The sequence below is a fragment of the Leptidea sinapis genome, chromosome 12, assembly GCF_905404315.1.
Source record: "Leptidea sinapis chromosome 12, ilLepSina1.1, whole genome shotgun sequence".
Lineage (NCBI taxonomy): Eukaryota > Metazoa > Arthropoda > Insecta > Lepidoptera > Pieridae > Leptidea > Leptidea sinapis.
The window spans coordinates 14,890,658-14,907,513 of record NC_066276.1 but is presented as its reverse complement, the minus strand read 5'-3'; the positions used below and the strand labels follow the sequence as shown (position 1 = coordinate 14,907,513).

General features: G+C 35.9%; 1 protein-coding gene across 1 annotated transcript in view; it reads left to right on the top strand.

Annotated features, from left to right (window-relative positions):
- Window positions 1–16,856, top strand: part of LOC126967279 (transcription factor Sox-21-like) — a 75,766-nt gene that overhangs the window by 36,054 nt on the left and 22,856 nt on the right. The window lies entirely within an intron of this gene.

Genomic DNA, 16,856 nt, shown 5'->3' with positions numbered 1-16,856 from the left:
TCCTCAAATTTACATTCGCGAGCTATTGTTAGAGCTACTAGTCTTGGGGAGATCTGTAAGTAGGCTTAAGATGTTATATTATTTATTTACGATACATTTGTATTGATAGTAAATCTTGTGTGTATCTGTTGTTATTATTTGATTAAAGGTAACTTCGAGTATTACCTTATTCTACTAGTATTATTAGACAGAGGTAATTCTAAAATTTAGATTCAAAATGGATGGAGAGACACAATCATAATGTTATCACGAGGAACAAACATAAACTTGTTATGCCTACTACTCGGCTAAGTCGAGTTAGTAAGTCTTTTGTGGGGCGATGTATGTTTCTAAAACAAGACCCCAGGAAATGACAAAACAAAAGTGTTACGATATTCAAAAGAATTGTTAAAAACTGTTTGTGTGGTAAAGGTAACTATAACATAAATGCCTTTCTTCATGATTCCACAGTTTGGAAATGGAGCGACCGCCCTCAGGCTATAAATAATAAGTTTAATTGTACAATATTACTTTATAAACATATTTTTTGATGGAAGAAAAGCCCGCCGAGTTTGTTGCGCTCATTCTTTTTGACTTTCAATAAGTGATGTCACATCCTGTTACGAATGAAATTATTTGAATTTGAATTTGAGAGAGACATTCAGGTGGACAATCGATTTTATCCCCTCTGCCGTAAAAAAGGGATTCCTCTGGTGTTATAAGTTACGCATTCTTGTAACACCAAGCACAAGCATTTCTGATATTATATAGGATCGAATAAAGGTACATATGAATTCCGAAACACATGGTTACGTGACGGGCGAAGATCGACCCGAGAGCTCCGTGGTGTAAGTTAACGGCCTTACTTTTGCGCTACTGACGCATTTTTAACTAACTTTGTTTTTGTGAAAATAAGGTAGAGGACGAGCTGGACGTTCAGCTGATGGTAATTGACGCCCTGCCCATTACAATGCAATGCTGCTCCGGATTCTTGAAAAACCCAAAATTTTTTAGCGGCACTACAATTGCGCTCGTCACCTTGAGACATAAGATGTTAAGTCTCATTTGCCCAGTAATTCCACTAGCTACGGCGCCCTTCAGACCGGAACACGATAATGTTTACACATTAATGCTTCACGGTAGAAATATGCGCCGTTGTGGTACCCACAATCTAGCCGGCATCCTGTGCAAAGGAGCCTCCCACTGGTGAATGTTTACAATTATCCGCTCAGTGCTAATCTGACTGAAACTCTTAAAATTGACCCTCGATGAGTTGGTGTCGGAGATTTATTTTTATTTTTTATTTTTAGTAGGATGATACGATTGACATATTTAACTAACTTTTAGGTTAAGAACTAAGATATTCTAATTAAAAACACATTCGGAGATTTTCATATAAAGGTTAAGCTGAGGTTTATCTGTTAGGCAGTATGGTGAGCCATTTTAGTATTTATTAGTATTATTTTAGTTACGAGAGTATGAAACATTTTAATAAATTTCCATGCATGCTGCGACGTACTGCATATGATGAATAAATACAAAACTGCATCTTATATCATTCAAATTCAAATATTTTTATTCAAAATAGGATGTGACATTATTGAAAGTCGAATAATCATTCCAAAATGAATGCCTCAGACCTGAAAAGAACGGGCGCAACAAACTCAGTGGGCTTTTTTTTTCATCGAAAAAATATGTTTACAAAGTAATATTGTACAATTAAACTTATTATTTAATAGCCTGAGGGCGGTCACTCCATTCCCAATCTGTGGTATATTAAGAAAGTCATTTATGTTATAGTAACCTTTACCATACAAACGTTTTTTAACAATTCTTTTAAATAACGTAATACTTTTGTTTTGTACATTTTATGGGATCTTGTTGTAAAAGCATATACATCGCCCCACAAAAGACTTACTAACTCGACTTAGCCGAGTAGTAGGCATTATAAGATTATGTCTATTCCTGGTGTTAACATTAAGTTAACATTAGTTTCATAAACTGGTAAAAGTCATTAATTTGTTTTATATCAATTCCTTGAGAATTATTTTACACCTCAATGAACAGTACAAACTCACTGAAGTTTTGAACAATCAAAAATCGGTCGATCATTATTGAACTCGTAAACCATTTTGTTCAAGGCAGACAATCCCACCAAAAGGCTTGTCATAACCGACTTTAAAATTAATAAGTTTTGATTTACGCCTGCGATTAGTTTTACCACAACGATGTAAGCGTAGGCGTGGCTGCCACGTGTGTGTCGCCCTTAACGAAGGGTCGTGACACACAAGTAGCTTTTAAGTTAATTGCCGCGTGATGCAACTGGGGTGTAAATAAAATTCAGATTATGTAAAACATTCCGTTGTGTATGTATCAATATATCTAATACAACCTGCCCATTACAATGCAGTGCCGCTCAGGATTATTGAAAAACCCGAAAATTCTGAGCAGTACTACAACTGCGTTCGTCACCTTGATACATAAGATGTTAATTCTCATTTGCCCAGTAATTACACTAGCTACGGCGCCCTTCTGACCAAAACACAGTAATGCTTACATATTACTGCTTCACGGCAGAAAGCCAAACTGTCTTCGAAGAAACTGGGCGTCATAAATAGAGCACGGCAAAACATCAAACCGGCCCACATTCTAGCGCTCTACAAAGCGCAGGTCCGGCCTCACATGAAGTATTGCTGTCATCTCTGGTCTGGCGCACCCCAGTATCAGCTCGTTCCATTTGACCGCGTGCAACGCAGAGCAGGATTATTGAAAAACCCGAAAATTCTGAGCAGTACTACAACTGCGTTCGTCACCTTGATACATAAGATGTTAATTCTCATTTGCCCAGTAATTACACTAGCTACGGCGCCCTTCTGACCAAAACACAGTAATGCTTACATATTACTGCTTCACGGCAGAAAGCCAAACTGTCTTCGAAGAAACTGGGCGTCATAAATAGAGCACGGCAAAACATCAAACCGGCCCACATTCTAGCGCTCTACAAAGCGCAGGTCCGGCCTCACATGAAGTATTGCTGTCATCTCTGGTCTGGCGCACCCCAGTATCAGCTCGATCCATTTGACCGCGTGCAACGCAGAGCAGCTCGAATTGTCGGGGACCTAGCGCTCTGTGAACGGCTGGATCACTTGGCGTTGCGTAGAGACGTCGCATCATTGTGTGTCTTCTACCGCATTTATCACGGGGAGTGTTCAGAAGAGCTGTTCAACCTGATTCCTGCCGCCGAATTTCACCTTCGCACGACACGCCACAAGTTACGATATCATCCCCACCTAGCCGGCAACCTGTGCAAAGGAGCCTACTGCGATAAAGACTCCCATCGCAATGTGATCGATAATAACAAAACAAAGAAGACATTTGCCGAGGTCTTATTACAAATCTTCGCCATATCTGAAGTTATAATTAAATTTGGTAGTTGGTAATCATCATGTCCTGCGGTGGCCTCATCCAACCTTTTCCAGCGATCTTTACCAGATCGTCGGTCCATCTTTTGGGGGGCCTACCAACACTGCGTCTTCCGGTACGTGGTCACCCTTCGAGGACTTTACTGCCGCAACGGCCATCTGTTCGTCGAACTATGTGCCCTATTTCGTCTCACTAATATAATTTCATAATACCTTCATTCTTATATTTTAAAAACCGTTCGCAACGTGACCTGGTCTATATGAGAAGATTTTGATCAAGCTCTTTAGGACCATAATTAAAGTTTTATAACACGTAGTCCTAATTTATCGTATTCTAAGATGTATAAACTTCCATCATGAAGGGGAATCCGTTTTGTTGTTTAATCTCAGACGAAGACATTTTGATCAGTTGCAATCAATAATGATAAATAATTGTTAAATTTAATTCGCCTTAGAGTCCCACTCCGCACGTCTAGGAAACCGCCTCTGCTTCATATCCCTTACCACCAAAAGCAGAATATTATAATAATAGTGACAATATTGAAATTGATTTATTTGCTACTAACATTAAAAGTACAAGATGTGCACTTAGTAAGTAATAAGTATTATATATTGGCGCTATATTAAATTCTATTTATAAACTTTATTGTAAAACTCTTTAAAATTTCGTTAGATATAATTTTATATAGTTTGAAATATATTTTTATTTCCATATGTGCTAGCTCTTAATTCGCCTTATGTTTATTCACATGTTTTAACTGTATTGTGTTAGTGGCTGTAAGCATCCCTAGTGAAATAAAATAAAATTCAACAGTCAAGTGATGTTACATAAATAATAATATTGATATAGACACACTCTTACACAAATTATCTTGCCCCACGCTAGGCATAGCCTGTACTATGGGTACAACAATATATTTAATACTATATACTTATACAAATGATTTAAGTTTTCTTTAGTGTTAATTCTGCCAATATTTGTTTTTAAAACAATTCGACACGTGTTTTGCCTCTACACGAGGCATCCTCAGGACGTGTTTTCTCGCCAAAATTTGGCACGAGACTCGAGACAGACGAGAGATTATGGATTTCTGCAAAGTAACGCCTAATTCAATAAATTTTACTATATACTTACTTAAACATATATAAATACATATTAACATCCATTAGGAACTCGGAAACAAACACCCATATTCATCATATAAATGTACAGAATAGGTAATTAATTTGTTAATATCCTCGAACTAATATGATATATATATATTTATATGTTACTGACTAATAATAGCACTGAAGTATAATTTCTCCCAGAAACTATATTTAATAATATATTGACACAATATAATATAATAATATATTGACACACTTTTTACACAAATTATCTTGCCTCAAGTTAAACATATAATATAGCCTGTGTTATGGGTTACAAGACAATGATATATTTAATACAATACGAGTATACTTACTTAAACATACATAAATACATTTAAACATCCATGACTCGGAATCAAACATCCATATTCATCATATAAATGCTTGCACCTACCGGGATTCGAACCCGGGACCTCTAGCTTAGTAGGTAGGATCGCTTACCACTCGGCTATACAGGTATATTTAAGTCTGTGTAATTCTCAGTTGTAGAAAACCTGATGAGTTTTGCGTAGGTCAGGTAATGCGTCATTTACAGAGCGTACTTCTGTGTTTGTCGGCATACTAATAATCAATAAAGTATGAAATAGGCATGTAAATAACTTAAAAGCTTTATTAAGGGCCACGACACACGCGGCGTGCACGTGCGGGACCGCCAAGGGTTGCGACACACTTGGCAGGACCGCCTTCAACCTCTTAAGGGTGATTTGACCGAAATTAATATGTTTTCGACATTAATTTGTTTAATGACGTATTTTGCTTGGGTGAATTTAACATAAAGTTATTCCATGTGATATTTTAGAGCTTGGCTTTATCAATGTGTTTTATTGGATTACTATTCAATAACTATATATTGTGTTTTATATACTTATTAATATCTATTGAAGCATTCCGCGTAGTTACGAAAAAGTAAAATATTTTTTTAAATTTGTATAAAAAAATATATTGAATATTGAGCGCCTCAAAGACGCAAGCAACATTATCTTTTCAGTAGCAAAAAATAACATTATCTTTGTAAGGTTAAAAATTATCATCGGCTCCATACCCTCTTTTATTTAGTATATTATTCTTATATTTAGTAGTAAAGAAAGGCTAGCTCTGAAAATTAAACTCTTTATTTCATTCCTTCTCATCTGCATGCGTTATAACTCTATGCGTTATTGCATCAAATAACTGAACGAAATTTTGAGGTTATTTCTTTATGATAATAAGGGACGAGACGAACAGGATGTTCAGCTGATGGTGACCGATACGCCCTGTCCATAACAATGCAGTGCCGCCCAGTATTCTTGAAAAACCCAAAAATTCTGAGCGGCACTACAAGTGCGCTCGTCACCTTGACACAAGATGTTAAGTCTCATTTGTCCAGTAATTTCACTAGCTACGGCGCCCTTCTGACCAAAAGACAATATTACTGATTCGTACCCATATGTTAGCCGGCATCCTGTGCAAGGAGACTGAAACAGGTGCTAACTGCATTAATTAAATCAATTTCTTCTTCACCAAATAATAACGCAAATGCTAGGCCGCGACCTTAGACATAAAATCACTAGATGGTGTAAGGCTAATTGTTTTGTGTGACTTTTGTCACGGTCGTGACAAGATATCGATGACCTTAGGCCAATAAAAAAACTCTATTATTTCTCACTATAATTTTGAAACACCTACAATATCAAGTCGATACTATCGTAGCCTGGAATTATTTTAGGAAAACATTTGTAATGACAAAATCTTAGATTAAGGATTGGTCGCCGTTGCGCTCTAGTTAGATACCGCACTACCCTAAGAACAGTAGCTATTTTATTAGGGCAACTATGAAAAATTAATAAAATATGAAGTACAGTGTCTTTCTCATTTCTTGTAGCATTCTTTATTCTAAAGTCTTACTACGCAACACGGCATTTTAGTTTCAATTATTAGCAAAGTTCAACAGAACATTTGGCACGTTAACGTCACACATTGTTCGAGACTAGCTCGAGAACACCTACTCGGTCGTAGTATTAGTTGCCGCACTTTGAGACTGCGGCTGCGGTATCTAGTTGAAGCGCAACGAAGACCAATCCTTAATGTTTAACAACAACAACACCAACAAGTAGTTGACAAAAGCGAGCATGACGACTTCTGTAACGAGAACTCAATCAAATAAAGAAACAAATGATCATCTACATATTATGCAATACTCAAGAATTACCACTACCAAAGAATGTATAATAGTACACGTACGGAAAATGAATTGAAGAAATAGGGACTCTTTCGGTCATACAATTAGGTGTAATTCAGATCGCACAGCGTTACTAACCTATATTTTAATTCACATAGAAGTTGTCTCTCTCATAATACAATACTGTGTCATGACCTGAACGACTCTTCGCCAAGAAAGAGAGTTGTTATCGGTCGCCGATAGACATTTTTTTAAATCAAATTAACGAGACGAGCAGGTCTTTCAGCTGATGGTATTTGATGGTATTTAATGGAGAGTCCCATTACAATGCAGTGCCGCTCCGGATTCTTGAAAAACCGAATAATCCTGATCGGTACTACAATTGCGCTCGTCACCTTGAGACATAAGATATTAAGTCTCATTTGCCCAGTAATTTCACAAGCTACGGCGCCCTTCAGACCGTAACACAATAATTCTTACACATTACTGCTTCACGGCAGAAATAATCTAGCCGGCAACCTGTGCAAAGGAGCCAACCACTGGTAAGACAATTCGAATTCACCATATTTGTAGTCACTATCTCATCACATTAGGTATATCTGAAACTGACGTCGATGACGTCACATCGTCGCTTTGTTACGATGTGCATACATGAAACAACAAAAACTACAGAACTATTTACAACAAAATACGTCAAAACGTAACACTGAAAACTTCAAAATCTACGCAATGATAGCACGAAAATATCACGACATGTACCTAACGAGCGTATGTAAAGGACGAGCGACGGGGTAAAAAGGGAACGAGAGGGGGGCTTCACTTTTAGCAAGGTCCAGAGATATTATGGCCGAGTAGTAGTTATAACATAGAAACTAAATATCAAATAAAACATAAGTGGGTATTATAATCCAAGTGACGTATTGTCTCGCAGTGTGTTTAATTACCATTACAAATATTTGTTATTCGAATTCTACAATGCTTTGTAATCCATTGTTTTGTAATGTACAATAGAAGCATATTTACTCTTTCATTATTCGATGTAACATCACGACTAAAATTCTTATTTAATACATTTGCAGCGGAAGAGTTTATACAGATGTAAATATTACACAATGAAATAATTACTCACACTATTACATGACACCTGAGTTCGCCTAAGTATAAGCGCGTGGGCGTTCGAAGGAAAATATTTTTTTTATGAAAATCAGGGACGAGACGAACAGGACGTTCAGCTGATGCTAATTGATATGCCCTTCTCATTACAATGCAGTGCCGCTCAGGATTATTGAATAACCCAAAAATTCTGAGAGGCACTACAACTGCGATCGTCACCTTGAGACATAAGATATAAAGTCTCACTTGCCCAGTAATTTCACTAGCTACGGCACCCTTCAGACCGAAAAACGGTAATGCTTACACATTACTGCTTCACGGCAGAAATAGGCGCCGTTGTGGTACCCATAATCTAGCCGGCATCCGCTGTAAAAGTAGCCTCCCACTGGTATATGATATTAAAAAAAAAAGTTATGGCGAAACAATAGACAGACATACCTGAGGTTCCGAGGAAGAGATGGTCTGCTGGGGGCCCCCACTAATCCTCTAGGAACTCTCTTGAAGTGCTAAAGTATGTGTCCGCTCGGCGTTTGGTGAATGAATGCCTTACGGCCGTTCCCTACTATAAATATACTATCTACAGATAGAGATAAATTACTACCTTCTACTGTCAGTAATTAGCTGTCAATAATATAAAGCTGTCCCAATATACCCGATAAGTCATTCTTATCGCCTTATATTGGTACGCGTGAATTGCAATTTCGATACAAACTTCTATCGCTGGTAAGCTATACGTCGTCCCATTGACAGGCAGCGCGAAAAAAAAAATCGTTACTTCTTTTTTATTATTATTTACGGTTGAACTACCCATGAATGAACCAGAAATTTTTAATGGTTACGTAATAATAAATTAGTCACTACAAATGGCGCGTTGAAGTGTTTTACTTATAGGAACTACAATGATAATGTACGAAAAATGGAATATTCAGTATAATAAATGGCTATATCACGATTACCATAATAGTTGCCTTAGTTTGTTAGTAAACGGAAGTGACCAATCTCGTGCTCCACCGGAAGCTCCACCCCGCGCCGGCAAACTGCTGCCGGTCACGTGACGTCATTTACATGACAGTTGTCAGATCATAACTAGACGCCGCCGAATGTGGACGTACGGAACGTTGTGTCACTAACTGTTTTAGGAAATGAATTAGCATTTTCAGCATAATTCTGTAAAAAAAATGTAACGACATTCTTCCCTCTCGATTTACTTCTCTTTGTTGAACTGTTCAGGAAATGAATATGCCAATTTATAGGAAAATTAATAGTTTTGCAGTATAAAGCTTAGATTAAGTATTTGTCTCCGCTGCGCTTCACCTAGATACCGCAATACCTAAGAACAATAGCTTTTTTACTACGGCAACTATTAGATGCTTGTGTGCGTGGCATCTTGACACACAATGGCATCTGTCAAATTTTGTAATAAGCTTCGTGCTATTTTACATTTAAATTAATAAAATATAAAATTCTTTCTGATGATATGTGATCCCAGTGTCTTTCTTATATCTTGTAGTATTATAAGCAAAATTTAACAAAACATGGGACACGTCAACACCACACATTGTTCGAGACTGGCCCGAGTACTCCCATTCGGGTATAGTATCCTTCGGTATCGTATCCTTAATCTAAGGTATAAAGCATAATCTTTAAGAGAGTAAAAAAAAGTATTTTAACATTTAAATCGAGATACTAAACATCCTATAAGTTTTAATTAAATTCACGATATTCGGGAACTATTACAACGAAAAAGCACAGTTTCTCCGAAATGTGTTTTTGTTAAATTATAATGAAAATACAAGACAGGCTAAAACAAGCATCCATAAAGCATGATTCGCAGAACCATAACTAATCTATCAATTTAAGCACGGTTTGTTAGATACGACAGTCGATCAGGGTGCAGCCTGTATGAAATAGCGAAAATTTCACCTCGTCATCCGTTGAGATGTTCTTAAGCGTGGATAATCGCACAGGTTGGGGCCCGCGATCGCTCCAATCGCAGATTACGTTATTTGAGTGCTCTTGTCATCATTTAATGAATTTATATTAATGTGTGTTTGATAAATGAGCGAATTTCGTTAATATTTTTAATTTTTTCTACCAGTGGGAGACTCCTTTGCACCGGATGCCGGCTAGATTATGGATACCACAACGGTGCCTATTTCTACCGTGAAGCAGTAATGTTAGCATTACTGTGTTTCGGTCTGAAGGGCGCCGTAGCTAGTGAAATTACTGGGCATATGAAACCTAACATCTTATGTCTCAAGGCGACGAGCGCCGTTGTAGTGCTGCTCAGTATTTTTGGGTTTTTCAACAATCCTGAGCGGCACTGCATTGTAATGGGCGGGGCGTATCAAATTCCATCTGCTGAACGTCCTGCTCGCCTCGTCCCCTCGTCTTATTTTGTTAAAAAAAATTAAAAAATCATTTTGGCACAACGGTTTTTCTTTGATTTATTTGTTAACATGAATTAAGTTAATATTATTACTTTTGTTAATATTGAATAATTTAACAAAACTTTCGCTAACGCTGTTTTACTAGCCGTAAGCTATTTTACTTACACTGTATGATTTTTGTTTCATCAGTGGGAGGCTCCTTTACACCGGATGCCGGCTAGATGATGGGTACCGCAACGGCGCCTATTTCTGCCGTGAAGCAGTAATGTATAAGCATTACTGTGTTTCGGTCTAAAGGGTGCCGTAGCTAGTGAAATTACTGGGCAAACGAGACGTAACATCTTATGTCTCAAGGTGACGAGCGCAATTGTAGTACCACTCGGAATATTTGGATTATTCATGAATCCTGAACGGCACAGCATTGTAATGGGCAAGGTGTATGAATTACCATCAGCTGAACGTCCTGTTCATCTTGTCCCTTATTTTCATATAAAATTAATTAAAATTATAGATATTTTCATTAAACATATTAGTTTAAATATCAAATATTCATGTGACGTAGTTATTGATCCCACGAACACATATCCACATCACCTATAACAGTTGAAGCATTAAAAGTTATTGCAGTCTATGTTTGAAACTTACATCAATCAGGCTTATAATGCTTAGCTTGATAGAGCATTTTGAATTGAAAGGTCTTTATTTATAAGCAAACGTCCATTATTGTAGAATTAGTACAGTTGAAGCCGTATTTGCTGTTACCCGATCTTTTGTCAAATGAAATCAAAGAGTTAGAAGTGAGAATTTGAGAGCGATGCCGTACAAATATATTGGACTTTTTGAGTTGGAATTATTTGCAAACAGTGAAAGGGTTTTAAGATCTGCAGGGGTTAAACCGGAAGCAATAGTAAATTTTACCATTAGATAAATCTGTAGATGGTGTTTACATCGACGCCATAAAGTTTGTAACATATTTTGCGTAACAATTTATTAATTTCTCGATATACTTTTATGTCAAATACAATATTGAATGCATATTCAAGCTCATAATAATAATGTTTTTGAAGTCCAGTTATTATATGAATTACGAGCGGATCCGACAGAAGCTGGCAATAGAAAAAAAATATGTAGGTATTCGGGAATAGGTAATATAATCTAAAGCCTTTTCTGTAGACCTATATAAGATACACAATTCCACGATATACATTATTTTGTAACGTCTCTGAGCGTTTTCGTTAAAAGTTCCCAGGCACCTTATTTTTTTCCGACATGTTCAAAAAATATCCTTAATGTATACAAATATGTAAATAAAAGCTTAACAAATTATATACAAAAACATTCCTCGAGAACCACGCTATCGGTGGGTGGAATCAGCATGAAAATCGGTGCAGTAATGTGTAAGCATTACTGTGTTTTGGTCTGAAGGGCGCCGTAGCTAGTGAAATTACTGGGCAAATGAGACTAACTTAACATCTTAGATCTCAAGGTAACGAGCGCATTTGTAGTGCCATTCAGAATTTTTGGGGTTTTTCAAGAATCCTGAGCGGCACTGCATTGTAATAGGCAGGGCGTATCAATTGCCATCAGCTGAACGTCCTGCTCGTCCTGTCCCGTATTTTCATAAAAAAAAATATTTCAGTCAGCAAAAACATTCGATTCAAATCCACTTATATTTCTATTAAGATTAATGCAACCGACTGAGAGCACAAAGGCTCATATCAGAATCCACAAATCACCTTACAGCATAAATAACACCCGCCAACACAGAAAATGACCATTTTTCCGTAAAATTGAACACGTAACAAAACGGACGAGGGAGGAAGGAGGAATGGAAATCCTTTTCGACCTTTTTCAAATCGATCTCGCATGCACAATACCTGGACTATATTTAGATATTAACATAGGAGGAAGCCAGTCATTATGCTACCTGAATGGTGGCCGGCGAAAATGGACGCATTGTGACCGAACCTAGGGGACCCAAATTACAGTTTATATTTCGTACCGCTCCTTTTTTAGGGGCTGCTTGTGCCCCGGGAATGGTAATATTGTATAGGTAAGGTTTTCCGGAAGTAAATTAGATATTTTCTTGCTTTTGTTATTGAATCCCTACTAATAATATTATAAATTTGAATGTAAGTTTATTTGTAACGCTTTTACGCTGGAGCTACTGAATTGATTTTGATGAAATTTGGTACAGCGATAGACTAGAGCTTGGGAAACGACATAGGCTACATTTTATCCCGGAAAAATTCACGGTTCCCGCGGGATTTGTGAAAAACTGAAATTGACGTCGATGAGCTATAACTCTACCATAGTAGGTGTAGTTTGCCATAGCAATCTTCCTCGAAATAAGATTCATATAATATGTTGGGTACGTGAGCGAAAGCAGGAACCGAAACTGGAATAGGACATGAGATAATCTTCAATTCCAAACTTGCTTATTATTTAAAAAAAAACCCTTTATCTAGGCGGATGTAGTCGCTGGCATCAGCTAGTAGAAAATAAATGATTGAAATTTAAATAAAAAGCTGAGTTTTAATTGTTTTACAATGTAAACTGTGCGTGATATTCATTCAAGTTCTGATAGTATAAATATTATAAATAACCTGTTTTTCTAATAGTTATAAATAAATATATAGAGATTTCATATTCGACAAGATTTACATATAAATTGAATAAGATGGAGCCTTTTAAAACTGATCTTAAATATTATCTTGTCATAAAATGCTTAATTCGCATTTTCGATCAGAAAATTTCTATAATATTTTTCAATTAATAAAACTCTTGACAAAGTTTGATTTGAAAAATCCATCGTTATTCACGCCAATACCAGACCGAGGAGCCATCAGAATACAGAGATGACATCGAATTTAATTATAAAATATAATAAAAATCTTCATCGTCCCTTTTCTAGTGCGCGACAAAATGAATCCATTCGCTTTTGCTCCGTGAATACAGCTTTTATCGCATTAAAATAGAACTCATGTCTGTGCCAATAACCGCAAAATAAATTTGTACGGTTTATAATAATATATTGTAGATTTGACGTCACCACAAAGAGGGTGTCGCATATTATATTTTATGATCTCAATTTCGATTTTGAAGACGTGGAGTGTACGATTATGTCCGTTCGCGTGGAGTGCCCGTATTGATGTGTCAAAGATAATGTCCCGGCTTCACATTTGGGGGGTACAAGTGATTTCTATTTTTTATGAGATAAAGTGACGAAGAGACATTCACTTTTGTTTGTAAGCATTACGCCCTGCCTATTACAATGCAGTGCCGCTCAGGATTCTTGATTGTACGAAAAATTATTTGCGGCATCACAATTCCTCCTATCACTTTGAGACATAAGAATTAAATTCAAAGTCAAATAAACTTTACTCAATTAGGCTTAAGCTAAGCGCTTTTGAATCGTCACTATAAATATATTTTTTTAATTAATCCACCATATGTTCAGAAATTGTAGAGCTCGTGAGAAGAACATATAAGAAACTCAACGACCACTCTTTTCAATCAAATAGAGTATTTTACTATGGCTGTAATATACATAACATACATATTTGTCTGTAAGGAGTTGCATCCGATATATGAATCGTGTTAAAATAATATCAAATATTTCATAAAAAGTAATAACATTAACATTTATTTTGAATTTCGTAACACTTTTGTTTTATAAATTTTCTGAGATCATATTGTAAAAGCATTATATAAATACATCGCCCGATAAATCGACTTATGGCCGTATTCAATAACCTATCTCTCCTTAGTTTAACTTACTAGAGGTAGACAAATCTATCCTTTAACGCTTACTTACATTTCAATAACCTATCGACATAAAGCATTGGACTATAACTATATTGAACATAACTATGGATAAATAAGATCTTGTCATTAAACGGTGACAGCAATGTATCTGTAACTAGAGATACGTTACTGAAAACGGCCGTTGACCGAGTAGTCTCCTTAACAAGTTTATGTTTATTCCTCGTGTTAACATTATGGTTGACGCAGTTCCTAGCAAATTAGTTAATTTGCTTATAAAGAAAATTATCAAGAATATATTGAGTTATAACTGTTAAAATATTTATTTCTTTAAAATCTAATAAAATAAGGAACTCTAAAAATCAATTGAATATTTGATTCTAGATCGAGATCCAAATATTAAACGTTCGCCACTCGTCATTCAAAAATGCGTGAAATAATTACATGTTAATAACATATAACATAAAAACTCCTTCACTTGGTCGTTAAAGAAACGGTCACTCGTTTAATAATAGATATATTAAGAATATCTAGGTTGAAACAAATACTCTGCACTCAATAACTTTTAATATATACACTGTACTCAATAACTTTTGTATTAATTTACATTTACATTTTTGACTTACTCGTGTAAGACATTGACAATTTAACGTTTGAGTGTGTTTGTTGCATCATTTTGCATAATATTATATTGTAATTGAAATGATCTGTAAATCTTGATATAAAAGAGTGGCAATCAGTTTCTTGCTACTTCTTCTCATTAGCTCAACCCTTTACGAAGTAGCGGTAGATTCAATAAGAAAAATATTTTATTTATTTTTTGACATTCATAAGTGTTATTTCCGTGACCAACGTGAATAAACTGATTTTGATTTGATTTGATTGAATAATATACCGTTATCCACTATAGGAATGTTCGAGAAGTTTTAAAATACCTTCATAAGATACATAATAGCTTTAAGGGTAAATGTATACACTTCTACAATAAAGTCCCAGCCGCTGTTCAGGCATTATCTATAAATAAATTTAAATGTTTTATAAAAAAATGGCTCTGTCGTAAATCCTATTACTCCACTGCTGAATATCTAAATGATCAGACAGCCTGGGACTAGATTGTGATTATTTTATAGCGATAGAAATGACTGTACAATATTGTATATTTTTATTGAAAAGAGCGCAAAAAAAAAGAATGCTGGGAGAGTTTCTTGCGCCGCTTCTTCTCTCTCAGAGCGCCATTTGTTTCCGAAGCGGTAGTAGTATCTAGTAGTATAAGAAATTACATCAAAAAGAATTCTAATGGAATCAATTTTGAGAAAATAAATGCCTTTTATGCCTTTTTATACAATCTGCGTTAATTGCAGATTAGTCATTCAGAAAACTGATTGAGAATTGTTAAACAAGGATTTGATCCGTAATTCGTATATGAAACCTACAAAACTTAAATGTTACTTTCAATTCTATAATCTTGTACAGTGTTATATGTGAGGTTAATAGTCGGGTCGAAATCCTTAAACTATAGAGAGGTTTATGAAGTCCGAGGCACACAATAGGCGAGAGCTCAACTCTGAGGACCAATTAATTATTTCATTGTGCTGCAGTGTTCAGGCCCTCTAGAGTACTATTAACTGACCGTCTGCGTGTCGGCATCTATTAGTTCCTTCTAGGTGTTTATTAAATGCTATTCACTTCGGAGTGTATTTGAATTGGGTTCATTCTATGATAATTATTGTTTTCTTTTTACATTGCGTTTGTTATCTCAATATAAACTCATTTAAAAAGAGTTGCAATCAGTGTCTTGCTACTTCTTCTCATTAGCTCAACCGTTTACGAAGTAGCGGTAGATTCAATAAGAAAAAATATTTTTTATAAGTGTCATTTCCGTGACCTACATGAAATAAAGTGATTTTGATTTTTTGATTTCAATGCTTAATTATGGTTATTACGTATGGGCTGATTCAACTGCAGTTTGTTTTTCTCCTCTACAGAGTAGGCCACTCACTCACTAGCGAGCAGTGACGCAAGCGCGAGTTTAAGCTATCTGAACACGCTGAAACAAGCTAATTTAAAATGATTATTATTGTAATGAAATTACCATTCGAAATAAATAGCTACCTATTTATTTCCGATATACTTAGTAGGTTTGTCTATTCTCGTGGTCTTCCAACGCATACATTACTATCTGCAATTAATGTAGGTTTGACAATTAGGAAAGAAAATTGATTTAAAATTACGATTACATATCTATTTATAGTATAAAAAAACTGAGGTATTTTTATAAGATGTCTTTATACTATTTAGGTACAGTTTAAGGTAAAGAAGTCAACCCTAATGTCATTAGAAGAGGTAAGAGTCATGTGATATAGAAAGAGAGGCAATTTCTAGGTGAACAAAAATGTAGGTTAATAGCGCTGTGCGATCTGAATTACACCTTATTTATTATATGACCGTAAAAGTCCGTATTTCTTTAATTGATAATGCGGAGTGAGACTTCCGTACTTGTACTATTATAATATATTCTTTGGTTGAAGGCAGAAAAATTAAACCCTCTTCCACAATAAATCCCAACTTTACATGTTTAAAAATTACATGCATAATTATAGCGTTGTAACATCATTTTGAAAACCAACATCACTAATCGGATGAGGTACAATTGCCAGTTAATAATTTCACCAGTGAGAGGCTCCTTTGCAACGGGCTCCTTTCTTAGATTATGGGTATCACAACGGTGTCTATTTCTGCCTTGAAGCAGTAATGTGTAAGCATTATTGTGTTTCGGTCTGAAGGGCGCTGTAGCTAGTGAAATTATTGGGCAAATGAGACTTAATATCTTATGTCTTAAGGTGCCGAGCGCAGTTCTAGTGCCGCTCAGAATTTTTG